General features: G+C 35.7%; 1 protein-coding gene across 10 annotated transcripts in view; it reads left to right on the top strand.

Moving 5' to 3' along the window:
* The window catches only part of LOC149774246 (uncharacterized), an 88,786-nt gene that overhangs the window by 18,044 nt on the left and 42,911 nt on the right, over positions 1-27,831 (top strand). For 3 of the 10 annotated variants that reach the window (XR_016416900.1, XM_089945547.1, XM_089945538.1), the window contains exon 2: positions 25,965-26,013. The exons of 1 other annotated variant lie outside the window; for it this stretch is intronic. The gene's annotated coding sequence lies outside the window, so the exon portion shown is untranslated. 6 more of the 10 variants (XM_089945541.1, XM_089945543.1, XM_089945540.1 and 3 more) reach the window with 6 other exon arrangements.

The following is a 27,831-nucleotide window of genomic DNA, read 5'->3' on the forward strand; positions in this document are numbered from 1 at the left end:
AAAAAGATAGTGGGATTTTCCAAAGGAAAAACCCACAAGTTGGAGCTATAAATATATAGTGGGATTTCATAGGAATTTCAGCTGATTATAGATACATAGGTATTTATTCACGATCGTCACAGAAGTTGATATTGTAAGTAGTTACTAATTTTATCCATTTTAGTCTAAACCATTGTAACTTAATTTTCGGGGATATGTTTATTTTCCTTTAAATTCTGGGACAATTTCGTCATTTTAGCGTTACTTTTAGTCACATCCATTTTGTCGTTGAGCATTTCCTTGATTATAGCTATTTATAGCATCATTACAATTATGCAAATTTTTGAACACCCCAGCAAGATTTCAGGTCTTGGTAATGCTTTATATATAAATCTCACGCTTGTACTAGTGTATGTATGTTTCTGTCTCTGTTGTGTTTGACCCTCTACCATCATTGTCCCTAGACAATCCCACCATGTTCAATTCCCCTTGACGCTATACAGACCCACCATGTTCAATTTCCATATGTTAAATTCCCCTAGTCCCTAGATAGACCCACACTCTATTCCCATGTTCAATTCCCCTTGACGCTCAACAGTCCCACGATTTTTCTCCATGTTAATTTCCCTTGACGCTAATCTGACCCACGATTTTTCTCCATGTTAAATTTCCCTTGTCGCTAATCTGTCCCAGGGGGGTCTGTAATGCTAATTCCCATTGTCGCTAATGTATCCCCCTTTACTACTTTTACTGTTACAAATCCATATGGAGTAGCTTGAGCTCGTGAGAAAAAGTTTCTGAATTTATTTATATCCATGTCGCCACCGTACCAAGTTTGATGAATATTTCTTAATGTACGAGCATCAACACCATTAAAAACAACTAAAACATTACAGTTATCTCTGATCACTTTAGGTATCTGAGTATACCTCTGAGTTACATAAATAACAACAGTGTTTTTGTGTCGACCACGGGGAAATGTTCTAGCAGGATTATTTTGTTTATCTAACATTACATCGTCATATACAACTAAATTATTAACTGAGCCATCTAGATCATAAACTGAGGGAGCTTCTTCGATATATGTTATAAAATCAATAATACCGTTACCGTCATTTAGCAGCGCTGCGTTGTCCATTGAACTCTCTTAGTATCCGATAACATTGTTGATCATCAACAGATGGTGCAACTAAATATAACCTATTCCACTTCAGCCATCTCATTATCAAATTCAACAACAGCTGAGTTTTTCCACTCCATGATGGTCCAATTATTATCATTCTGGTCGAATTAGGTAACGCTGCATGACGTTTGACAGGAACAGACTTTTTTGTAGCTGAAAAATCAATTACATTCATGGTATAATTATAATATGGATTTATATTGTGTTAGATGTAAAACACACACACCAACGATAGAGTTAACTACGGTTGTTACTCGCAACAAGAGATCAGCCGTCACCGGTAGATGTGAAAAATGCAATACAAAAATTTACCTCATCAACTAAAAAAAAAGATTCCACAGAGGTGACATCACCTCGAAGTTATCATCGCTACCAGGATTCCCCTGGGCTAAATACTCTGGAGAAAAACACCTACCAGGATACAGCTACTGCGGACCAGGTACCAGACTCGATATCAGATTAAATAATCAAGATCAACCTAATTCAGGTGAGGAGCCAATTAATGCGATTGATCAGGTCTGTCTAGTTCATGATATAGCATATCGAAATAAAGATATTCAACAGCGATATCTTGCTGATGTAAATTTAATTCACGCAATAAATTCTATAAAAAATAAATCTATCAGGGAGAGATTAGACTCGTGGTTAATTAAAACGCAATGAAAGGTAAATTAGTTTTTGGTGCTGGTAATTAATATGGAAGCGATTTATTAGTCTCCTGCTGGATTTTGGCGTGGCAAACCAGCTATCAAGAAACTCGCAAAGGCTGCTCGAGTAAAACCATCCACGGCTGTTGCTTGGCTATCTAGACAGGCTATATGGCAAATTTATCTATCACCACCTAAGCGAATTGAATACGCGCATTTTGATGTTAGCGTACCAAATGAGGTTCATCAGGCTGATATAATGTTTTTTATCACACGATACTGTTTACGGTAAAATCTATAAATACGTATTAACCGTAGTAGATAATGCTAGCAGATACAAAGAAGCCGAGCTATTAACTAAGAAAACAGCTGCTGAGGTAGCTGATGCATTTGAAAAGATATATCAACGAGGATCATTAACCTATCCGATTTTACTTCAAGTTGATCCCGGACGGGAATTTCTTGGTGCGGTTACTTCATTGATGAAACAAAAAAAAATACAAAAATAAGACGCGGTAAGGTTAATATTCATAATGATCAGGCAATTGTTGAAAGATTCAATAAAACACTAGCTGAGAGACTTTTTGGTTATCAGTATGCTATGGAGTTTATTCAGAATAAACGATCTAATGATTGGGTTGTCAGGCTGCCCGGTGTTATTTCTGGGATAATTAAGGAGACAACAAGAGCTATATCAATGAAACCAACGATCGCCATACAGAAAGATTTTATACCGATAAAGGGACGCAATTTTTCAGCTCGACTTGTTCTCGGTGATGTCATCGTTAGATATCTATACAAACCAGGTGAGGCTGAGGGTGGTAGAAAAAGACAACATATCCAATCTGGAGCACGACAACACATAAGATAGTATCAGTGACGAGATCATCAGGTAGACCAGCAATTTATATACTCGATTCATTAGCACCACAGCGAGGTTTTACTCGCGAAGAATTACAAGTAATACCAACTGATACTCAATTACTACCTCAGTCACTTAGATAATCAACTCCGCGTCGATTACACTCTAAACACGTCAAAGTAACATTATCGCGATTGTGACCTAAATTATTATTTATTCTGTCTACGGTAAATTGTCTGGAATCATGTTTTTGATAATCCCACGTCATTATGCAGTTACAACCGGCACAGTGATTTTTTTGTTTCTCTTTCAGCGATAAAATAAATTCGACATCTAAATCAAATTCATGATTATTTTTTTTATCAGTTTGTTTATAGTTGATCAATTTCTTTTAAATCACATACTCGCTAATTTCATCGTTAATATTTATTCTATCTAAAACAATTCGTCCTAGTTGATTTATTTTTCTGACTCTGGATACCGCTAAATATATTAGATTAGACCATTCTATGTGGTCATCTACAATCCAGACACGAGTATCGGTTACAGTTAGTCCCTGCGAAGAATGGATCGTCATAGCATATCCTAACGTCCACGGAGATTTTTCTGCACTCAGCATATCACTAACAAAATCGATATCAACAGTGACAATATCATTCAATACAAGAATCTGTTTCTCTTGTCCTGGTATATCAACATCAATATTCTGCAATCTGATATCAGCTGGTCTGTAACATAGCGGCACAGGTATCAACGGAAACATTTCTTGATGTAATTTAAATAGTCTCTGCTGAAGCACGTCACGTATTATTTTTCTGCTAGCTACAATCAAATCATTTGGAGTCCACGTTGATAAGAAATCTTCCATGGATGTTTTTGGAATTATTTCTCGCATCACACTACACTGAGTTCTATTCGACTGTAATCGAATTAATCTCTTAAATTCACTCAACCGACCATCAAGAGTTCTGTAGTCGGTGTTGACCTCCTCATAGTAGTCAACAAAATTCTTTACCCACTCATGAGGTGATTATCCATCAATAGGATTAGGCTGACCGTGATCTCCGCACATGATTATAGCAGTATTTTTTGTTAGCAACCAATCTAGAAACATCTTTAACGTTTTAACAAATACAGTGCAGATCTCATCCCATATAATTACTCTATTCACATATTTTTCTCCCATTCGAGATGGATTCCATGTACCACCATTATACTTGAAAAAACTGTGATTCGTGCATGAGTTGACACCGCGTTGTCTCATCTCTCGTGCTAGTCTATGTGTCGGCGTCAGCACGATTACATCAGAGTTCTTAAATAATTCTATAATTCTGGTCGTTTTACCCGATCCACCCGGTCCATTCACGTAGACTGTTTTATATCTCTATGCGGGATCTTACACAGATGGTGCTGTCGAAATTTCTGATACACTATCAGAGTAATAATTATCCGCAACAGGTACATCGGCGTTTTCGCAGTACCATAGAATATGTTCGTCTTTTACTCGCCATGTACCCCATGATCCATCACCTGTTAATTTTTCCAACTCTGGCAGGTGTTTTTCATCAACATAGAATGAATCAGTAGCTACTCTAACAGCGTCATTGGGGAATCTGTTTATCATTGATAGCAGATTTATACTCGCATACGCTAACATCCATGATCTTAAATGAGTATACTGCGGTGACTCTCCCTCGAGATAACGAACCACAGTACCAAGTTTTTTTTCCATCTGATAAATAAATACTCTCTCGGTCACAGAATATACCTCGCTCAGCGGTATCAGCGATTATAAAATCTAATTCAGCTTCATCCATGATTAATCTGCAGTGGTGTCGCTGATGATCACACGAACCACCCTGAGTAAACTTTCCGATTATTTTTCTACCTAAATCTTTCGCGTCATCATGTTCAGTTGGTAGCCAAACATCAGTTTGTTTCTTATACGATATAATAGCCTCGCTGACCGTCAACGACATTAACATCGCAAAGACCAACATATATCTCAATAACACTATTGCAACCCACTGTTGCTCTGAAAAATGTTTACCAAACCAAACGTAGCAGATCTTATGTAAACCATCATTAAATTTAAACAATACAATACGAGCGAATCCTGTCAGGGGAAAATCTGGCAGAGGACCATTAATAGATACTCTGGTCATCTCATCGCAAGGATGGCCAAATTGAGTAAGATATTTACTGCACTCGCCTAATCCGAGAAAACTACCAGGATAACATGCTATCATATCAAATGAAATCATCTTGATAGGATTATATTCAGTATTCCACAATCCATCGTGACCGTACTCGATACAACTCTGTTGTATATCTTTAAGAAATTCACGTCGAGTTGGCTTCCATGAATTTTTCTCTCTTGCTGCGTGAGCAACAACAGATGGAATCGTAAAACAATTAACTAATGAATCTTTATTCGCAGAATATTTTTCTGCTATTTTTATCATAGAATTGTGTAAAGATTCACTTCGATATAAATCGCCATTAGGTCTCACGAACTGATAGTATTTCTGATCACTGGAAAACAACCATACGGATAACGGGTCAGATTTACTTATTTCATGAATAAAATCAAAAATATATCCGCTGTAAAATTTAACAATACGCTCTCGAGGGAAAATGTTTACTGCGCTACTCCATGCATGAGAATTGTGATCAATTATTTCGATAGGAGCTCCTCTGGATTTATACGCAGATGAGTATAAAATCTCTCCTGATATACTTTTTACTGTTATAGGAAATTTTAATTTTACTGATAACGCGGCGACGTCACTTACTGATGCTCCATCAACAACTGACTCAGCCCAGGTATTTATTTTTTCTCGTCGTAAATCTGTTAAATCGTTTCCGCGTTTTGCGTTTGTGAAGTGTTCGAATACTTGCTCAGCGACGCGGTTTATCTTCGCTGACATTTTCATCTTAGTAAGATTCTCAACAGTGGGTTTATTTAATTTATATATGCCATAAACAACAGCTGTAACAGGATAAGCTCGTACGTATTATGGTTTGTCTATTCCTGTAAGTAATCCGGGTTTAGATCTTTTACTTAATGTTGCAGATTTTTTTCCACTAATTACAGGATCACGTTTATCTCGAGTGATCCACAAGTCATTTTCGTTATATACAATGAATTTTATTCTGAGTATGTATTTGTCATCACCGAGTAAGTCAATTATCTTTTTTGCTCGTGTATCATTCATGGTATTATCAATATCATTTGTTCTCCACGTGGACCACACATGAGCTGCTCCATCATCGTAGAATTCCTTCTTAGCGAGATCTACCTCTGGAACAACATATTCAATATCATCTAACAAGATAACCGGGTGGGATATCTCGGATTAACAACAGAACACGTTTTGACGACACAGATATATGGTTTAATATGGCGATTTATATGAGTAGTGGATTATGAAGATGTGTGCATATTTATAATCCAAATATTGGATCTATTTAACATAAAAAACGCACAGTTTCAAAGATGGAAAAAATATACAAATAAATTTAGTTCAGTAACCCTAAAATACAGGATAAATGATTTCACAAATGATTCAATAATGGAAAGATGAATATAGTTCACTCAAATAGTAAACAATGTAAGCGTTTACACATAGTAAAAAAAATGTATTCGCTCAGGTAGCGAAATTATGTCACTAAACAAGAACGGATATACAATCTATCCTTCCAGTCCTGAATAATACACTGGGTCTTACTAACCCAAAATTAGCATACAGCTAAAAATACATGTGTGGAGATGCACTCCGTCACCCGTGCACCATATCCGCTCCACAGCTCCTCCGAATCAATTTCACAACCAATATAGACTCCGGATCCTCGGAATACTATGATCACTTGAAACATTAGACCCTCCGGACACTTGAAATATTAGACCCTCCGGACCCCCTGGTCCTTTGACGGCTCTACAGCTGGGTCACCTTAGTCACTCTTGACATTCCGGACGCTAGACATTAGACGCTCCGGCACCTTAAACGCTCCGGACACACAGACGTTTCTACCCTCTGACAACACCGGACACCCCGGATATTCCTACCATCAAAAACTCAGCTGAAAATATACCCGATACAGTGTACTACACTTGATACAGACATAACGTAAGGACGTTATACACGGTAAGTTAAGATTATATTATAATGGCAATTACAAAACAGAGGTTCAATAGTAAACCTAACCCTGCTTGATAAGACAATAGTAAACAATTCTTTTAAAAAATGTAGCTTTACATTACCAATATAAGTCCTGCACTACGTCGCAACAAGAATAAAAAATGCACGCATTATGGTATGTAAAGAAAACTATAACAAACATGCAAAGGCAAATATGGTAATACACTAGTTATCACTTAAAACCCCAAAATTACCTACCCCTACAGCTGGAGTTGAGCGAATCCTTTTAGCAGGCCGCTTGCTGACAAAACCATTAGTATTGTAAAGGTCCTTTACATGTAATAACGTATTTATACCTTTAGAATTTTCGTTATTCTTTATCAAAAGCACTTTGCACGTGTGGCACAGGACAAATCGTACTCACGATTTCGAAATACATAGACCATATTATAATCACCCTCGGGTATCGTTGTACAGAGAAAAGAAACGAAACCCGAGTACATGTATTTAATTAACAACATTTACACCGTTCCGTGACAATTTTAGACAAATGTTTAATAAATAAAATGAATAACTGCAAATGGTTGATGATCGGTTCATTAAATTGCTGTAATAGATCGTGTAGAAAAGAATACTGCGGAATACATTTAGCTTATATAAAGCGAGGTGGAGTTGGTCCAACAAGATGCATCAGATGCAACGTCGGAATACGAGGGAAGACTCGTATATGTTTAGATTGTGGCGCGAAAAAGTACAGAGAGTTGAAAAGATATTATAATAAAAAATCTTCAGATAGTGATCTCGCTATCAAGTGCGAAGAAGATTGTTTAGATAGATTTTCGGACAAACTTTGATTTAGACAAATGGATATTGTATAATGAGTACGATATCCAATTTACGATAACTATGAGGCGTCATGTGATGGAACAGTTAGAAATGTCAAGACGAAAAAATCGGTTGATCACGTTGATAAATTTGGTTATCTTCATTTTAGAACCGGAAGTCATCCAAGAAAAGATTATTTTAACCATAGGTTTATATACGAATGTTTCCATGGACCGATCATAAACGGTTTAGTAGTTGACCATATTGATGGAAACCCACTCAATAATAATTTACCTAATCTTCAGGAGATAACATCCAGTGAAAACTCTGCAAAGGGAAATACTGGTGGTGGAGGTAAAGTTTCTAAAGCAGTCAAATCAATTAATATGGAGACTGGTGAAGAGTTATATTTTCAGTCGATGAACTCTGCCAGTAAATATTGTGTTGTCAATTCGGCTTCAGTGCGATTTGTTGCAGATGGAATATATAAATCGACTTTTTCATATCGATTTGGTTGTTCGGTCAAATTCAATTACTTTCCTCTCATATTAGATAAATAAAATTATTTAGAATTAAGTTAATATAAATATGAACCAAGAAAATATTGATGATATAAATAAATCCATTGAGGTGTTGAAAATTAAAGAAATTCCATTATCAGATGAGCTAGATGCTGATAAAATCACCATGGATTTCGAAACACTAATGCAAAACAAACAAGAAGGTATATATACTTTATTGTCCGAATACAGATTTATCAAAAAGATGCAGTCTGCGATGTATAAATCACTCATTAACATCGACGACACGCAGATATCCAATTTTACTCCATTAGCTCGTGCTGTTGAAAGAATTCGATCAGCGTTATCTGACGAGTATGAGTCTAAAACAATGATTGATACTCGTGCGAGACAATTAAGAAAACTAATGGAATGTTAGTGAAATTACCTAGCTGAAAAAAAAAGTATACAAAAATTAACTTTATTTTGTTTTATTTTTGTTTTGTTGCTATAATGACAAGATTAAGATTTTATCAGATTTTATCAGAAGATTTATGTTTAGAGTCTCACCACGCATATCTAACAAATTCCCAGACTGATCAGTTAGTGAGAAATTTGCTTGTGATAATAATTTATTGTGAAACCGAAGATAAATTGGATTAATTGGCTCCTGTATAATTAAGTATCCTGGTGGTTCTCTTGGTGAAAACGAATACAAAACAAACCCCTGTTTTGCCTGATTCGATACAGACGCGTCTGCGCTATAGCTGTTTTCGACGATATCACAATTGAGATTAACTGCGACAACGTTAGTTATATTTGCCACATCGGGTGAAATATGCCGTCCGGTACTATCTGGCGCGTTATCGCGCTTAAGAATAGATGGTGGTGGTAGTCTTTTTCTCCATGCGGCGTGTAGTTGGGGAAACATTTCATCAATGGTATCAGTGAGAGATTTTTTAAACTCATCTGCGTTATAACCGGGCAATTTATAATTTGGCAACTCAGCCTCAGTTATCCGATATGCTCTCATAATTTTTTCTTTATTATCTGTTTTATCATTAATTATTATCTGAATTAATAATCGGTGAAATTCTTCTAAGATAGACGTTAAATTATTCATTATTTCAATGTTTTTAATAATTTCATTATATGAGATTGATACATCAGAAATACAGTCATTAAAATGTCGTTTCAAATTATCTAATTCATAACGATATTCTTCATTGTGTTCATTAAATAATCTAGTAATATCACTATCGTGATTAGTCTTTCTAGTAACATCACCAGAATAAATGGTAATAGAAAAATCCGCGTTTGGTGTTGATCTTAAAAATGTCCATTCTATTGCTCTACCAACAAGTACAGGATGATGTGTGTGGTACGTAAAATATTTGTCAGGATATGTATCTTTTTTATTCATTATATTATCAAAAATAGTTGATGTTAAAGCTCGTTTATCTGTGATAAAATCTTCTCTCTTAGGTTATGTTGGTGCTGGTGGTGCTGGCGGCGCAACCTCAGGCCAACCTAGTATGGTTCTTATTGAACTTGAATAAATATCTACGTTGATCTACGTTGTAATTTGAGCTCACTTCGATAATCAAGGTTAGTGTTGGCTCATGCACGGATATTTTTATTCCGGGATCCTCTCCGGTTATATTTTTTATTCTCCATGTCAGCTCGTCACTGATCTGATCGATTTCATAACTGCCTGTTGGTAATCCAACTACGTTCCAATCAGGTGTTCCATCGGGTTTATTTTTATTAGCAAAAACAAGAGAATTATTTGACCGCCGGTTCCCAAATGATTTAGCTCTGATATTTGGCCAACTGTAATAAACTCTTAACTGCGCTGAACTCGGGTTTAGTCGAGCTCGCCGAGATCATCGTTGTTTTTTGCGGTATTGTGTTTGTCGCTATCTGCGCAGTAACTCTGTCATTATTTATATTGACATCTTTAATCGTTTGATTATATATCTTAGTCATCAGTGAGAACTCAGCGTCAGATACAATACCGTCATTGAGATTCTCCGATAACATCGAGGATAATTTTGAATACGCTGCCGTCGCTGTGTTTAATTTATCTTTGTATTTGGTTAACTTTGCGCCGGTACACGAGGATATTTTTTTTGTTGTTATTATACCGAATACACCATACAGCGCAGTAGTCACAGAAACAACAACAGTTATCGCTACCGGCGCTATCATCGTTAACGCAGACAGTATTATTCCGGTACCAACAACAACGGCAGATATAGAATAAACGGTAACATCAATTACGACTAATCTGCGCTGGTATTTTTTAATTTTTATTTGATAAATATCAGTTATGTTTTTTAGAGATTCCTGCCATTCACGAGCCTGATTATATCGGTATCTGGACGCGCTCATTATTTATTAGTTGACACATACGAGTAAGATGCTCTAGATAAATTACCATCATCAGATTGTAATCCAAATACTGCTTCAGTATCTTTTTGTAATACAACTGTTACCGGGTGAGGCGATTCAATTGATAGTACAGCTATAATTATTTTAAATTTCACCAGACTAAGTACTGTTAATCTATATATACCATCAGCAGCTGGAGTATATTTTATTGTATTATCTGTTCTTGTCCACGTTGCAGATGTAGATGATGATACCACACGAACTACAACATGAAGTAATTTTTTAATTTCTGTGAGTTTTATGCTAACTACAGGTGGTTTTCCCAAAAATTCTTTAGCTGCTTTGTTTGGATCTAAAGTATTTTTTCTAAATGTTGCGAAGGTTATTATATGAGAATCATATTCTGCGCGTAAAATACTTAATTTTAAATTCACGTCGTCGACGTATTTTTTTTTTTGTTGTAGCATCCTCACCTTCTACTGGATCTCCCAGTGAAGATATTCTATTTTTACCTATGTTAAGTTCTCCTGACGCTGTATCGCCAGTAATTTTTACACGATTATTAATTTTTGTATTAATATCTCGAATTTCTTCATCGTATAATGATATATCGATTTTTCGACGCATTAAATTATTTATAATTCCAAAATCATCATTAATCTTTTTGATAGCATCTTTTTGATAGCATCATCATTTGTTTTAGTATTATCACTGATGGTATTAAAATCACGTAGGTGAGTACTGTATTCACGTAGGTGAGCACTATATTCGTCTCGCTTGATTATGTCGCCTATCTTAACGCTGCTATTCTTTAGTTTTCTGTAATGATCCTGAAAAATAACAACCTCGTCAGGATCTGCTCCTGTTATCGACAAAATCAACATCAACAAATCTTTTTTTCATGCGCGATATCAGAGATCTACCATAAATATCAACCATTATTTATAATCTGATGGATCTAATTTACCTGATGTGTACTCGTGGACTGTTTTATGGTATGGTTTGTTAAATTTAGATATCGCATCGAGTATAGTAATTGCTTCATTGCCGCAGATCGAAGGATATGTTAGTGTTTGTGTTGGTAACGTAGAATATCACGTCGGTATATTTAACTGAGACACATAATTAAGAAACTCACGAGGCGGAGCTAATCCATATGAGTCCACGTAAATAACCTCGTGTGGACTTATCGCGTAAGCAACCCAGTGAGTACCCGGCCCGATGCTTTTATCGAGATTTATAATTCCTGTTTCATATTTATTTGGGCGAGCTGGTAATTGATCTCGCATAAATACACCCCTGAACAATTTTATTTTTTGTTTGTTAGCGGCGTTAATTAGATCTAAATTTGACATCGGTGTTACCATGGAGGTCTTGCTAATCGGAGGCCTCCTCCGTACCGGTATCTTCTCAGATAAAGTCTTCGACCTCTTTTTGGCCGTATTTTCCACCTAGTACTTTTTTGGCGGCCATTTTTGCTCCAACTCCAACAGCACCTAATGCAGCAGCTTTCGCTACGGCTGGTGCCGCCGCGGAAATTAGTGCTGGAATCGCAGCTAATAGCGGGGAAATTCCGACTGATTTATCCATATCCTTAATGGCACCAGCAGATAAATTAACTTGAATTCCTGTGCTACCTGATTTAGCTTTATTGAAGTGTGCTAGCTGCGTTTTAGTTAGAGATAGTTTATTTGGTCCACCTTGAATCTGATTATGTTTCAGCGTTAATGTTGTCCCACAGGTTTTTGTTGTATTCGATTGTAATTTCTTCATCTGACCCGGAGTCAGAGTAACACTAACGTGTTCGTATGACATTTTTTATAAATAAACTGATTGATTTAAATTACATTTTTTCCACAGGAACATCAACTATTCTCATGCGACCACTAATGCCCTCGACAAGCATAGTCCTATCGCTAAGTATAACAGCGATAGCTCTGTAATTAATATTTAATGGATTACCTATTCTGGCCTTAAAATGTATATCAACAACAGACTGTTTCATCAGATCAAGATGTTCCAGCGAAAAGTAATAGATAGGATAGAAATTTTTAAAATCCAACTGAGATATCTGCAATCCGGTATCAATATTTTGATCTCGTCCTAAATAACTCCATAACCTGTGATAGCAGCGTGCTACTGAGTTATTTTTAAAATCCAAATGAATATCCTCAGTTGGTTCTTGATGTCCATTTATTCTCAGTGATACCTCGCTGACTCCAATATCATCAAATATCATATGACTTCTAGTTTGATCACCTAACCGAGCAGTATTTTGAAGAGCAATAAAGATATGCCTGGGTGCAGAAACACCCTGCTGTGATGCTATATGCCAAGTAAAATTACCTCTGACATTAGTAGAAGAAACATCAGTAACAGTTGTTAACCAAGATACTGCTGATTTACCACCCTGGTCCATAAAATAAATTAATTTATCTTCTTCAAGTAGTGATGGAGTCATTGATGGCATCCACAGTGTTAGTTTTCTTAATATTACTTTACCATCATCACCATCGCCTGTTGTCTCCAGAGAGCATCGTTACTTTCAGGTTTTCGATAAAAGACAATAGTGTGTTTAGCTCCAAAAAAAACTTTTCTAAAATCTCTGCAAAATCCAAAAATATGCGATAATGGAATTACATATGAAAATCTTCTCTCATCATCTGATAACATAATTTTACGTGTAGCAAATCCAAGATTATAATTGGTATTATAATTTATGATCATATTTTCGAGGTTAGGAAAAAGAACAGGAGGAGCAGCACGATCTACTGGCTGTCTTATAATAAATTGCTCATGATCAGCCTCATCATAATTATCTTTTGCCAACATCATGCTGGGACCGGCTGATCTGATAAAATCATCTGAGTATCTTGCTAGGCCAATAATTGTTGTGGCAACATCAACGTTATCATTAATTGACTCAATTTCTTTTTCATCAACCATGTAAACGGCGCTCTTGAATAATGCCATAATACGTTATTGACGAATCCTATTTTAAAATCATCTGCAAATGTTCTGAGAATAGGAGGACCAGGATCAGGAATAACTCTCTCAATTTCACCAACAACCTCAATAAAAGCCTCACATGGTAAAAAATACCTGGTTGTATCGTGTACTTGTAATTCAATTCTAGCATTTGGTTCTCTTGCATCATATGAGTAATATTGATAATCTTGTACTGAGAGATCCTTTCTTACTGGCTCATCCAACTTAAAGGCGTCATTAGATGTTCGCGAAAACATTTTATTATAAATTATTTATCTTCTAAAACGAAGACTACCCCCGTATGTGCTAGTATTAATTGTCTTGCTTCGCGGTTGTGTTAACGCCAGTGATGGTTGTGCTGACGCCAGTGATGGTTGTGTTAACGCCAGTGATGGCTGTTCTGGAGCCAGTGATGGCTGTGTCAAAATATTAGCTGCTTCTTGCTCTAACGCCAGTGATGCTAGTTTTTCATTAGCTGCGTTATTTATTATTTTACTGACGTCACCGGGCATCTCAGCAGTACTCTGTAATTTTACAGCAGGTTTTTTTGTGTCGCACTAATCTTAATATTCTTTCTTTGACGGCATCAAATGCTTTACTGGCAGCAGAACCAACGACATTAACAGCTTTATCGCGAATAACTCCTATGGCTTTCATCGACAACTGCTTAGCTATAGGACCAACTTTAGGGGCTATTCGTGTGAAAAATTTCCCAATACCTGACCCGAAGTTACATTTGTACACGGGTAAATGCGAGTTAACTAAATGAACATGTACTGGTCTCTGATGACTCTTGTGAATAAACATTTTATTATTATCTAATTGTTTAATCGCTGTGGTAGTCAACCAGCTCATCAATAAAATCACGATAAATAGTAACGTCGATGATACCACCCTGGAATAATCTTCTACAGATATCAGTTGCCTCGTTGATTATCTCGTGCGAGTTGTTTCCAGCTCGTTTCCTTCCAATTAAAACCTCTAATCGAGATACGTCATTACAACACTGTCAGGACAAATAGAATAACCACTACCTGTTTTAGGTGGCGATTTTGGTAGTGATCTTCTTATTCGACCTTCTTGTATATATTTATCTACCTCGCGGTTAAAATGTTGATAATCTGGAATATAATAATCAACATGAATACGTTCTTTATTTATAAGTATAGAATATACCTCCATACGCCACAAGATATCTGGCATCATTCCAACAGGTCCCTTCGTGTAAAAATTTATATTTTGTTGTCCATAAGCTGCAATTTCATACGCTTTTTCCTCACTACTTCGAATGTCACGAATAGCATTTGAGTTAAATATGCTATCAGTTTCTATTCGTGCTTGTTGAACTTCTTCATCAGGTTTTCTTTCTCTACGCTTATCCGTAGGATCATCTAATTCTGCCCTTCTCATTTCATCTCCTCTTGCATAAAAATCCTCAGGTTCTTCTTCTTCTGCAGCAGTACGTGTTGCAAAATAAGGAGATGGTTCATCTTGCTCTTCTATTTCTACCTGCTCGACTGGTACGTGTGGTGCTGTTATATAACCTTTTTTAGATTTGTTTTTTGATTCTTCTATTTTTGATCTTCTTTCTGCTGTTTTTATCTCTCTTTCTTCTTTTTTTCTTTCTTTTTCTTCTTTTTTCATCGTTTTTTCTTTTTCTTTTAATCGTTTTTCTCCTTCTCTTTGTTCTCTTAAATATTCGAATCCTTTCCTTGCGGAATTTGTATAGCTATGATAAGAATAATCTCTTGTACGATCTAAACGATTAATCCTTCGTTTTGATTTATATAATAGATCTTCCCACTGATCAGCATTAACTTTTTGAACATATTCGTCTTTTATAAAATTATCTTTATTTTGATAATTAGAACCAGCAAAAAGACCAAATTCGTGTAATCCTTTTTCGTTGTTAATATCAATTTGTTTATCCAGAAAATTTAAACCGAATTCAGTAAAATATTCCCGTGGAGAAAGAATAACTCTGGATTTTTTGCTGTTTTTTTCTTATATAGCTAAAGCACCAGCTATAGCTTCTTCGGGTTCTTCTTCAATATCTTCATCTGGTTCTTCTTCAATAGCTTCATCTTCAGCTATCGTTTTGGTCTTAGTTTTAGGTCTGAATTTAGGTTTAGTTTTTGCTGGTCTAAATCTGGGTCTTCCAGGTGCACGTGGAGGTCCAGGTGGAGGTGGAGGTCCAGGTGGAACAGCAACAGGTAAAGGTCTAGTTTGCTCTTCAATTCTTTTCAGCACAGGAAGAATACCGCGTTTTCTCACTTCAGGATCTTCTACGTCACCTAATAAAACTCTTTCAGTGGTTTCAGTTACTGGCTTAAATAATAACCGAGTTGACTCAGTAAATCTTTCCTTTGCATCCTCAATTGCGCGTATTTTTCTTTTAACTGATTCTCGTACTGGTAAATACTTTCTTATAGCTTCATGTCTTTCTCGTGCTATTCTTGCTCTTAGTGATTCTCCAACATTCATGATTTATTAAATCAGTATTAATTTTAATTCTATAATTTTCTGATTATAATCTTCTGCGTAATCTTCTAATTATAGCCCTACTCAATTAGACGATAGCAGCAGGGAGGGCACCTACCTAAAGTCGGTCGTATATATAGAATAAAAAAAAATAAAAATCACTTAGAGTACTTTTTTTTCAGCTAAATCTTCAAACTAAGGTTTCATTAATGGAACTGGGTTCAATAACGAGTAAGCTTCCCCAGGAAGCCTATATTCGGTAAATATAGCCCTTCTACGATAGAGTTTTCTGTGGAAGATTTATTTTTTGTCGGAAACCCTAGGTCTGTTTGCCCTCCCTGCTGCTTGGTTTATTCTGGTGAATTCCTTTCAACGTATAACATCTGATTATTTGGCTAAGTATTTCGTACGCTATACACATGTATGAATATGATCACATAAGGATTTGGGTTTTGACAATACATAAATGAAACAACAAGCTACACAGACAAAACTGTGTCGACTTTCTTGACATATTCCATTATAAAATACATAAATATATTGAATAGAAATATTTGCTAGGTTAATATGATTATTTATTAAAATCAGATGTACCACTTTCACTCAATTAATGCCCACGAACGTTTACAAAATATAAATGCTCTGGCGACGTTTGCATTGTCTGACATATACGTCAGATGATACGTCAGATGACGAAATATAAACGTATGAGATGCCGCCATTATTAACTATTTTTGTTATTGAAATTGTGCACCACTCTGTAAAGAAAGAAGGAAACAAACAAAACATAATTGCGCAAGCTATGTTCATTACGCAAAGAAATCACTCGTAGCTCTATCAGATCCGTATCGAGAATACGGAAAAGATCGAGTGTTTTGACCTTAATGAAGTCTATCAAAACGGCTGATTTATCCGCCAGTGCGTTGCCACTGTGTAGATCGATACCTTGGGCACCGGTGCGAGGAAGGGTAGTTTGGTAGTGTTATAGGCAACACAATATAAAGTGGTATTATGAGCGTCAGACACAGGCGACAGGACGACCGGTCATTTTACATCAAAGAATAATACGTATTAAATCTCGCGAGAGTCTGATAGCGTCGAGAGAATTTTTCACAATATCCGTTCCGAATTTTATTATTTTCACTTTATGCAGTTTCAGAGAGGTAAAACCATGTTTAATCACCTGTAATGATATCAGTCAATCGTTAAGCGCCACTCTTGTCATGTTATGGAGATGAGCTATTTGTCAGTTTCAATCCGAGTGCCTTTTTGATCAGCTGTAAACAAATGCAAATGCAAATACAACAGCTGACAAATTAATGTCCGTGATAATATACATATTTTCCGCTTTTTATCAAGCATCTTGATCAATTTCCCTTTCCGAACAGCCAATTCCCGCTCCCCAGTCACAGACAACTTTGTAAACAGAAAGTGGGTCATGTAATGAAACCGCGTCAAAAGTGTAATATATGACAGATAATTGCGTTCGTAAACGTCATTCAAGTCGGCTTTGATATCAGCCCAAGGGGTACCATAAGAGAGCAGAATTTTACAATATGCTCATTGCTCAGAGCAGACGTGACGTAACACAGGTACATGAATATGTTCCAATAATTATGTCACAGTCGTTTACCTTTATTACGCCACATTTCTGGCGTGTTGCATATACAGCTGCAGATAATTTTATTTATTCTATTGATCATCATTACATATATTGACATGTTGTAACACACACATACACGAGCAGACACAAACTCGTAATAACCAAAAATGCAGAACTTTTTCAAATAACCCTCGCAACACCAACTTTTACAAGAAGAGGCATAAGGACTAAACGTGTTGATATGAATACGCAGCGAAAGAAAATGGTCCCTTTGGAAATCAATAAATAATAACAAAATAATATTGAACCAGTTTGGTTTTATTTTTTACTAGGCCTTTTGGAAGAAAGATACACATATTCAGCAAAATGTGTGAACAGAAACTTTACTGATACTGATATGTAAATGTGGTTATATCTTGCTCGAATACATTTTTTTAGAAATTAGAAAATTTTGTTCTGGGTTGTATGAATACAATGTTGAGATAAAAACAATATAATTAGGTTGTAGACAATATATACCTTTCTGTCTACAATTTTGCATTAATTGTTAACTTGAGAAACATTTAGATATGTGTGAAATGCTAGTACCACTACAATACCAAAAGAAACATAAGGTACAACTGGTATATCATATGCTACTACTTCAACCAATGTAACAACCACCATTGCCATTACTACTACGTCTTCGCTCAAAGGATGTTTAAAATATGAACAATACAGAGCCATGTACTTGTCTATTATTTCCAAAAGTATCATTTTTCTTCTTATGTTTGATCTTTAACAATGTAATCAGATTCATGACTGAAAAGTTGCCAGTTGTCTTTCATGAAGTTCCCTATAAAGTACAGCCAACAATAAATAAAAAATGAACAACGACAGCAAAATAAATTAATACATAGAGTGAGAGAGAGAGAGTGAGAACAATAAAGAAAGAGAGAGAGAAACGGTTATCTAAACATTTTACGCCCATTAAGTTTGAGTTACGCCGTTCAAGTGCTCAATCTAATTTCTGTACAAATTTAATATCAATAATTTAAAAGAAAACTAGTTTAACATGTCTACCTTAATATATAAATGGGTCACTATCGTTTGATATCGATATCTGTATTTGATTTCTGATATGGTCATAATTTTCCAAATATGTATATGCTTTAAGTGTTTCACTATCTCTTTGTTTATGTTTGTAATACAGTATTGAAATTTCAAAGCATTATTACGTATTTAATAGTTTTTCTTAATCAAATTTAGTCTAGCCTCCCTAAAAGTAACAAATACACTCAAAGAGGCAATGTAATTCTGTACATAAAATATACTGCTCTTCAAGCTCTATGTTGATAAATAAAACATATTTAATTTGATTGAGCTACTACATTTTTTATTTTGTATAAAGTATGATCTACTATGAAATAGTGTTGTAAATTGAACTCCACACCTCTAGTATTGATGGAAAATGGGATAAATTTGCCTCTTCCTTAATACGAGCTGTCTTGATCTGGCCGCCCAATGCAGTACAACACATTAATAACAAACCTACTTGATCTCTACATATACCTTCTTGTATATGGAATGAGTTGTGTCACTATTAAAATATGAAATATTAAGTCTTGATTCTGGTAAAGATGTGATGTTGGAAAAAGTTTTTATTAGCAGACATAATATAAAGCATTTTATTTCGTAATGCCGTTTTGTTAAATTAGAATTTGCCGAGTCTAAGATAATTTCTTCTGATCCTAAACGTTCATAATAGCATATATGACACAGCTTTACAAATGTACCACGCAATCGATAACAGTGTATGTCTTCTCATGGCAGAACGATCCTTTTGTTAATGATAGCTGTATTACCTGTTGAGATTTGGGTAAACGTTTCAAGGTACACATACAGGTGTGATTTTCGTTTATGTACACATCATTTGCGCAGTGGGTTGACGGGTTTCGAATATTTGATTACATGCACTTTAACTAGCAAGTGTAACAGAAGTACATATTAGATTTCACACTAACTGTTTTGTGTGTGTGTGTGTGTCTTTGTGTGTGATTAGGATTTTTAACGTAGCTTTAACAATGTTTCAGTCATATAGCTACGATGTTTGCAGTGTGGCAGTTTATAGTGATGTCTAGCACTCGGGCATCATGCCGCAGACATGTAGCACGATGCCCCACCCACTCACATTATCTTGAAACCAGGCCGACCAGTCCTAACACCAACCTCTTAATGCTAAGCCCCTAGCGAGGTAGCTGTTATCGTCATTTTTGTAAGTCTTTGGTGTGACTCGGCCGGGGTTCGAACCCACGACCTCTCGTTTCCGAGGCGAACTGGGACTTCCTCTAAATATTTTGCATATGCCTCAAAGGGAACGGTCGCTCGATCGATCAAACGAGTGACTTAATTAGGATATAGAGGATGCGGTAAATTATTCGAATTGTGACAATTGAAAACCCATTCAAACAACTGCTAAAACTGTAACGTGCATACTATTAATAAATTATATGAAAATTTGCGCCTACTCCTCTAACAGCCCCCCCCCCCCCATCAGAAGCGTCACAGATATACAAAATGCCAAAACATATAATGTTGATTCGTCAATTTGTAATTTCTAACATGAAAGAATTCGCCAGGGGGTCTCTACTGATATTATCTTTCTTTGTTAACACGGCAGTCATATTTTCCTGGGCTAGTCAGACAACAAGAATGATTTAGTTTACCGTCCTCGCTAAGCTATAAATAATTATGTTCAACCCATTTACATTAGAGTGTCCTTTTTTATTTTAATTCAATTGTATTTGGAGACATATAAAAATAAACATTTCAAATATTGCATGCAGCCGACACAGTGTGTATCTTCAATGAATGTGTAGTCCAACGTACCTCAAATATTCGGCTTTTCCAGGAACCGCAAAAGGCGAATCTGTAAGTTGGTTGTTTACCTGGTATCTTCGTTTTGCAACAATGCAACAAGATGCCATTGACTGGGACCCCTTTAATTTCATACCATTTTAGCATTTTTAGAGTTGTACATCATTCTTGCTTTCTGTTTTTAAAATTGGAAAGGGGGTTGGGTGGGTAGGGACAACACGGGAAAGAATACTCTATACTACTCCATATATGCAAATCAGATTTCTTTGCGCAAATGAACAAGCCCCCTTCTCTCTCTCCCCATGCAAGCTGTTACTCTTTCAAAATAGTTATTTAGCATACCCAAAATATAAAATCCAATTATTTATATTTTGACACAGATATATTACATCAACAAACGAGTCTGTATTCTCTCTCATTATACATATATACAATTAAGTTAACATTTACCCTTTGATATAATTTACTATTCATAGCCAAAAGAGATTATTAATAGTTTACAACAAATCTTTACCAACAAACATCCAACAAAAGATGATGAAATATAAAACTGTGAACAGTTACTTTCGAAATGGCGCTTAGGTGGAGAGACAAAGATAATTATATTATCTCCATTAAGTCAACAGTTACTTATGATATAGCACATACTTATTATTTTAATATTAAAGTAATTCACCGGATCTTTCGGCAAAATAAAAAAATAAATAACAATAATAGAGGACTTTGTGTGGCGCCTAATTTTTAGAAGCTCTAAGCATTTTACAACATTAGACAACACCTATAAGATAAAAAACCTTTAAAATGATATGATTACAAAAACAAACACCATAAAAATAGAAAACATAAAAAACATGCTGAGAATTTCTAAGGTAGTTTTAAGGTAGGACACATTATTAGTTCCTTAAGTTTGTTCTTGCAATCAAAATAAGTGAGTTTTGAGAGCACCCTTGAGTGTGATCACTGTGTCTTTGTTTTCTACGTCATCGTTGTTTAGGGTTTTTCAGTTTTAGTTCAAGCAACATCATCTAAGTCAGAATCATATTCACGCTCACTCTATGTTAAACGGCTATTTGTACATGTCGCCTTTCCTGCTGAAGTCAAACTTGGAGTAGGTTTCTATCAAACAGTCACATACCAAGTTAAAATTTACAGCCAAAATATGATTTAAAGTATTTGTGGATATCAGTCGTTTAGAGATGTATTGCATAGCCAGCGAGTCAGATGGTTTCAGTAACTTGTGTTTATCTACTTCACAAAAGTCCTGTATTGGTTTTTATTTCAGCTAAGCATTCCGCTTTGACGACTTCGTGAAATAATACAACAAAAGACATGGAGGCTCATTTATGTCACTTGGCACTTCTGAATAACTTTTGTTGGCAGCAATATAGCTCCGCTGACATATGCACCAAATATAGACCATGTTAACTGAATAGTCTTCATTCTACTAAATCAACCCTTTCAAGTTCTGATCACTGTATTCACACAAGAAGTACCAATGTGTATTATATTTATACAGGTATATTTTCCGACTTCAAAGCATTCTGTCAAGTATACTCAATGAAGTGGCCGAAATTAAATTTTATATTCTATAACAATATCCCATGACAGTACTAATTGTCTCGTCATATCACCTGAATAAATACAACACTGCTGTTTTGTGGTTACATCTAGTGTGTCGTCATTTGCAAGTCCAAACTTAGCAGTGTTTATTTTATTAATTACATTATGTTTGTAAATGTGGAGCTACATATTTAGAAAAATCTCATTTTGCCGTTGTATGTCCAACTTTAAATTGCCGCGCAATCGCCGAATCCGGAAACATTGAGTTGAGTAATTTATAAGGATGGCCTCTTCTTTTAAAACTCAGCCGATGTGCTTCTAAAATGAGACCACATTATGTCTGCTTGTTTAACTTGATTGGATAAAGAGTACGTGTTAGTAGCACTCAAATGAGAATTCACATCTCTTTTGCATACAGAATAATAAATATAATGATGACATTTTGTAGATTTTAAACACCAACTCTGACGAGCTGGACGCTTTTCAAACTTAAACGTTACGGAAGGGTACCTGATGATTGATTTCATTCTGAATTAATACGATGTTTCAATAACTATTATCAACTGCATGTTCCCAAATAATTTTTTACGTTTCTTGAACCCGAAATCAGGTGATTTTTTATGCAGACCTGACTATCCTGAGACGAAGCTAAAACGCCGCAGAAGCCGGATTTTATCCAGAGATTTGGTAGGCGTGTAAATGATAAACTGCTTGACCAGGAAGAAGTGCCTCAGGCTGAAGCTTTGACTGGAATAGAGTCCAGCAAAGTTCTCTTGACTTATCTGGAGACCTGATTCCAGGTTTTCATCGAAGCTAGTGAAACTCAGAATTGGTAGTAAGCAAGAGCCACTTTATACGCATTATAGTATAAGAGGATTTCGCCAGCCGGGACGGTTTAGCCTCTTTAATGTCGGGATTACCATATACCATAGTTTTGGACTCTTGATTAGTTAGCCATGTCGCGTCATGGAAGACAACACATATTTGACTGGGCATTTATTAGACAGGAATATTGACTGTTGACAGCTATCTCATGGAATAATGTGGTCATGGCCTCGACGGTTATGGTAATCGTGTACCACCTCCCCCACCCTCCACTGCTCTTATTTAGTTCAACATTTGGGTGTCCATAACCAGTGGCGGTGGTATCGCAGGTATCCAAATTACAAGTTTTTAAATTATGACTTTGGCTTGAAAAAATGCCGTCAGCGTCTGTATTGTTACGATAAATGCGATCGCCTGCTTGGCACCAAAGTTAGCCCTGCACAGTTACCCGGAAACGCCAAATATTGTTTCCAGTACATAGTATTTAAAAACATTATGTGCAAGATCATATACATTATAATATACCCTTTTATGATTATCAAAATAGGTAGCTTTTAAAACAATAAAACAATCGCACATATGCCATGGAATCACTCGGAACGGGTGTTGTGTGTTATTTGCGTTGAAGGAGTGGGGGCTAGTCTCAGGTAATCGAAAATAATTGTTTTAAACCGTTTATCGCAATTTGACAGATAATAGATTTGCCAATGGTGCTGCAAACATGACATAGGAAAAGCGATGCATCATGTCACCGTCATATATACTTAATCATTGTGGTCCTTTCTTTTTAACTTGAGTGTAGATATTCGCAAGAGCAGCTTGCATCCAAGTGCAGATTGATAAGGAAACATACTAAATTATCACACATTCCCAGAGGAAACTTTAGTGTTTGAGTAAAGCATTCAACTGATTCATATGTTCATCCTGAACTTCTATATATAAATACCAAGGAAAAGTTTATAATTTTGGCAATAAAAGCCAAGACAAACGTTTTCATAGCACATTGTAAATTCGAAATAATTTGCTGATAATAGCAGAAAAAGAGAGGAGGGGATGGCAGACCGAAATAAAATAATAAATCAGGACAATTTTTTGCATTGATCCAGGCATTACAAAGCATATTTGCAACGAGTAAGCAACAATGAATATCAAGTAAAGCAGTAACTGAACTGTGCTATTCACTGCATTTCTTACTAATTTTGAAGTACTATGTTTATTAAAATAATATCTAAGACTTCTGCATATTCATTTCCTGAATTTGTTTGTACTGTAACGGTTATATCATGCTGCGCCCATTACCACATGAAACAGCCGACGGTAGGCCAACTACAAGTGAATGTTGACCAAGTGTGGTCGGCTACACTAACTGTGGAAAATCATCTGCGTTGGATACTGCAGCAGAATGTGTATATTCACCGGCACTCTACACCACCCTCGTTGTGAAGACAAAAGGCAATATATCAATCCAATGCATCCAGATTTGTCTTTAGACTTTTCGACATCGCTTTGCTATTGTATTTAGACAGATATGAGAGAGAGAGAGAGAGAGAGAGGTGACTTCGCATCTTTACCTCTCTTAAAGCCAATTTTAAGCTCACTTAAAGAGAATATTTCCTTCCCACGTCAGGTATTTTAAACTAGAACACCCCCTCCGACCTACAGTGACTGAGCAGCACATTTCAGGATCATATTGCTTTCCTCCATATCATAGGGTCTAAAGAAAGGTGCCTGCTTCACCTTAATCAATCCTAGTTCACATGCCATATATCGGTTATGAGTGAAACTCGCGTTGGCGAGAAAGAACAACTCACTGGTGTAGGAGCACGCCATACTTTCTTCTGCAGCAGTGGTATTATGGAAGACCGACCCGAAGCCACTGTCGGGTTTGCCATATATATCAAATCTTCTACAGGACATGAATGGCAGTCTAATTCACATGAGAATCCCAATTTCGGGAAGACGGTAAGCACTATTTCAAATGATAATCGAACTATCTGGAAAAAGACATACACTGGTACACCCACCATAAACAACCCAGATGAGATAAAGGACTAGTTATGTGGAGACGTGAAATATCTTTTGGCAGACGAACCGAAATCAGACAGGCTCAGAATTCTTTTTTACTGTAATCCTAGCGTTGGCACAGTTCAGAGCACAACTGTACTGATCACCAACTTACGGGATAGCAGAATTCCGAACAGTTAATTATATCATATTGGTTTTCGAAAAACAAACAATTGCACCATATATTTAGAACTCGCAAACGGAAGACAGAGGGACAATGGGTATTCACAGATGTTAATAAAAAAATATCACTTCGAGTTATATTCTATTTTGTGATTATGGAATAGTAATGGATTTGATCATCTCCTGCCAGTGTGTGTATGTATGTGTGTATGTATGTGTTTGTGTGTGTATGTGTGCAGTTGGAGCTTTTTAACAGTGTATGCCTTGTCACGCAAGTTAAGAGAATAAAGTCAGATTATACACCATGTGTCTTAACATCGATTTGCAATCAAATGGTTCCATGCACTTTACTAGATTTGTTTTTGTTTATTTGGCATGCAGATAATTATATATGTAAAGGATTATCGAAGCGACGTTCGGAATTTTATGAAACCTTCATAACAGTGTTAACATATGTTCAAATGCAAACATTTGGTGTAATATTAACTTATAACTCCAGTTGCTGGAATTTCTATCTATCAATATTTCAATATTTCCCTTAATGGTCCTACCCCGCGAGCCTAGCCCAGCTTTGCGACGAACGATATCCATACCGATTGTGCGAACGAAACAAACCCAGCACGGATGCATACATACCACTAACATCTACACATATTTACATTCATGTACCCTACTATCTCTTACCTATTACGATGTGATACTGCAATACATGTCAATTCATGTTTGCGTTGTTGCCATGATAGTGACATAGTTATATTGACATGTGATATGCATAACTTGTAAACGGGTCTGTACCTACATTAAAATTTAGTATATTTCAAGGTAAATATGCTGTAGATGTAGACGACAAGTTAGTTTTGAGATAAGTAAAACTAGATTGGATATTTAACAGTGGTGTACATATGTAACTAGACGAATTTTTCGTTCTTCAGATCGGATGATTGAAGAGTGGCGTGGGATTTTGAAGGGAAAGTGCTTGTGGTATGTACTACATTACCGCTTCGTTTTAATTTTTACTGCAATAAACATTTATGAACATTAATGCAACTATATTAATGCGTAATGTCTTGGTGGTGTATACTTCATACACCTTTAAAATCACCATGCTAATAACAAAAATGATTTTATAATATAGTAGTTTTGTTGTACATCCATCAAACGGTAAGCATGTATAAGGCACAACAGAATATATCATTTCCATATTAAATGGATCCGATATAACATTTATTTTGACTAAGGGAAAGAGTGGGCAATCTGGAAAAAACATGCTGCGTATATATTACGTTTGTTGTTCTGAACAATGAATAATTTTATCCTTTCTCTAGAATATATTAACACATGATAGGCTCCATACAAGCTCAACTGTAAGATTCTCAGTACGTTATTTCTCTTACTCTTCCACATTAAGGTAATTATTACTGATCTATTTCATATATTGTTTGAGGATGACCTCTAAACTATTTTTTATCTAGATATGTTTGCAGTAATAATTGTTTTGTTGCAAGAGAAAATTAAAATTTGACCAAAATGCCAAGTGGCAGACGTTTGGTACTGTATTTGGGATATTAAGTGCAAATCAAACAGGGCGCTTGGTTCCTGGTTTTGAATATTTGCCAAAATCAAATAGCAGAAATATATCAACAGTTATGTTGTAAAAGGACAAAATCTTAATAATACAATATCTCTATATTTCTCATAACAAACGCATATCATAAACACGGGTCAACTGCAAATTACAAATGGGAACTTTCTGGTTAGTAATCATTCACAATAGCATTTCGTTCGGTATTTCGCTTTGGCTCCATTTCTAGATAGCTAAGAAACAGACCAAACAAATTATTGTTATTATTATTATTATTATTATTATTATTATGTATGCTATTAAAGAGTGACATTTTCATTCCGGGATACTGTATTAATTAAATGGTCTAGATTAGTTTCCAAGCACTTTTAAGGTTCAGTTTCAGAATAATTGTTCAAATCCACTAAAACGTATTGTTAAAAAGAAATATAAAATATGCCATGCCCTGAAAGTTAAAAAGACTTAACACACCACAGCTTACTTAGAATATGTGTTTACTTTCTTTATGCACCCTATAAGGAGGATACTTTTCTGATAGATGCGTATTTTATTGAATGAGTTGTTTTCATATTGACACACACGTGCTATCGTATATTTGTGTTTTGCACAAGTTTATCACATTTTTGTCAAACTATGCATGTCACCAATGATCAAAAAACTCGCCATGCCTATAAGGAATAAATTATTTTGCTAAGCATGGCAATACAGATTTCCAGGTATGTTCATTAATATTCGTCACATCCACAGCGACATGCTCCTGAAATTCGAGTTGAGCATACCTCTGAACCTGTAAAAGTACCTTCCCCACTGAAACAATAATAAAAAATAAATAAATAAATAAATAAATAAATAAATAAATAAATAAATAAATCCCTTTACACCAAAATAATTTAAAAGTTTTAAAATAAATGAAAATTGATACATCAACACTTGCCCCGTATATGATACCTTATGGCAACAATATGTTTAGCACCATAATTTATCAGATAAAATACCCATGGGTTATAAAAAGTTTGACCTGACATAAATCGTGACGATCTTTTGTTTCGTTTTCTCTAATTCGTGGTATTATCTGGCTTTTAAAACTTAGTTTATCTAACATTCTATGGAGCTAACTCCTTCAGTCGGCAAAGGAATTAAACTGGCTTTTCCTTCTCAATGTTAATAAAGTATTGATTGAATGTGAAACTCATGGGACGTATTCCCAAACTGCGGCC

The sequence above is a fragment of the Sinohyriopsis cumingii genome, unplaced genomic scaffold (genome assembly GCF_028554795.1).
Source record: "Sinohyriopsis cumingii isolate HCF-2022 unplaced genomic scaffold, ASM2855479v2 utg000360l, whole genome shotgun sequence".
NCBI classification, from domain to species: domain Eukaryota; kingdom Metazoa; phylum Mollusca; class Bivalvia; order Unionida; family Unionidae; genus Sinohyriopsis; species Sinohyriopsis cumingii.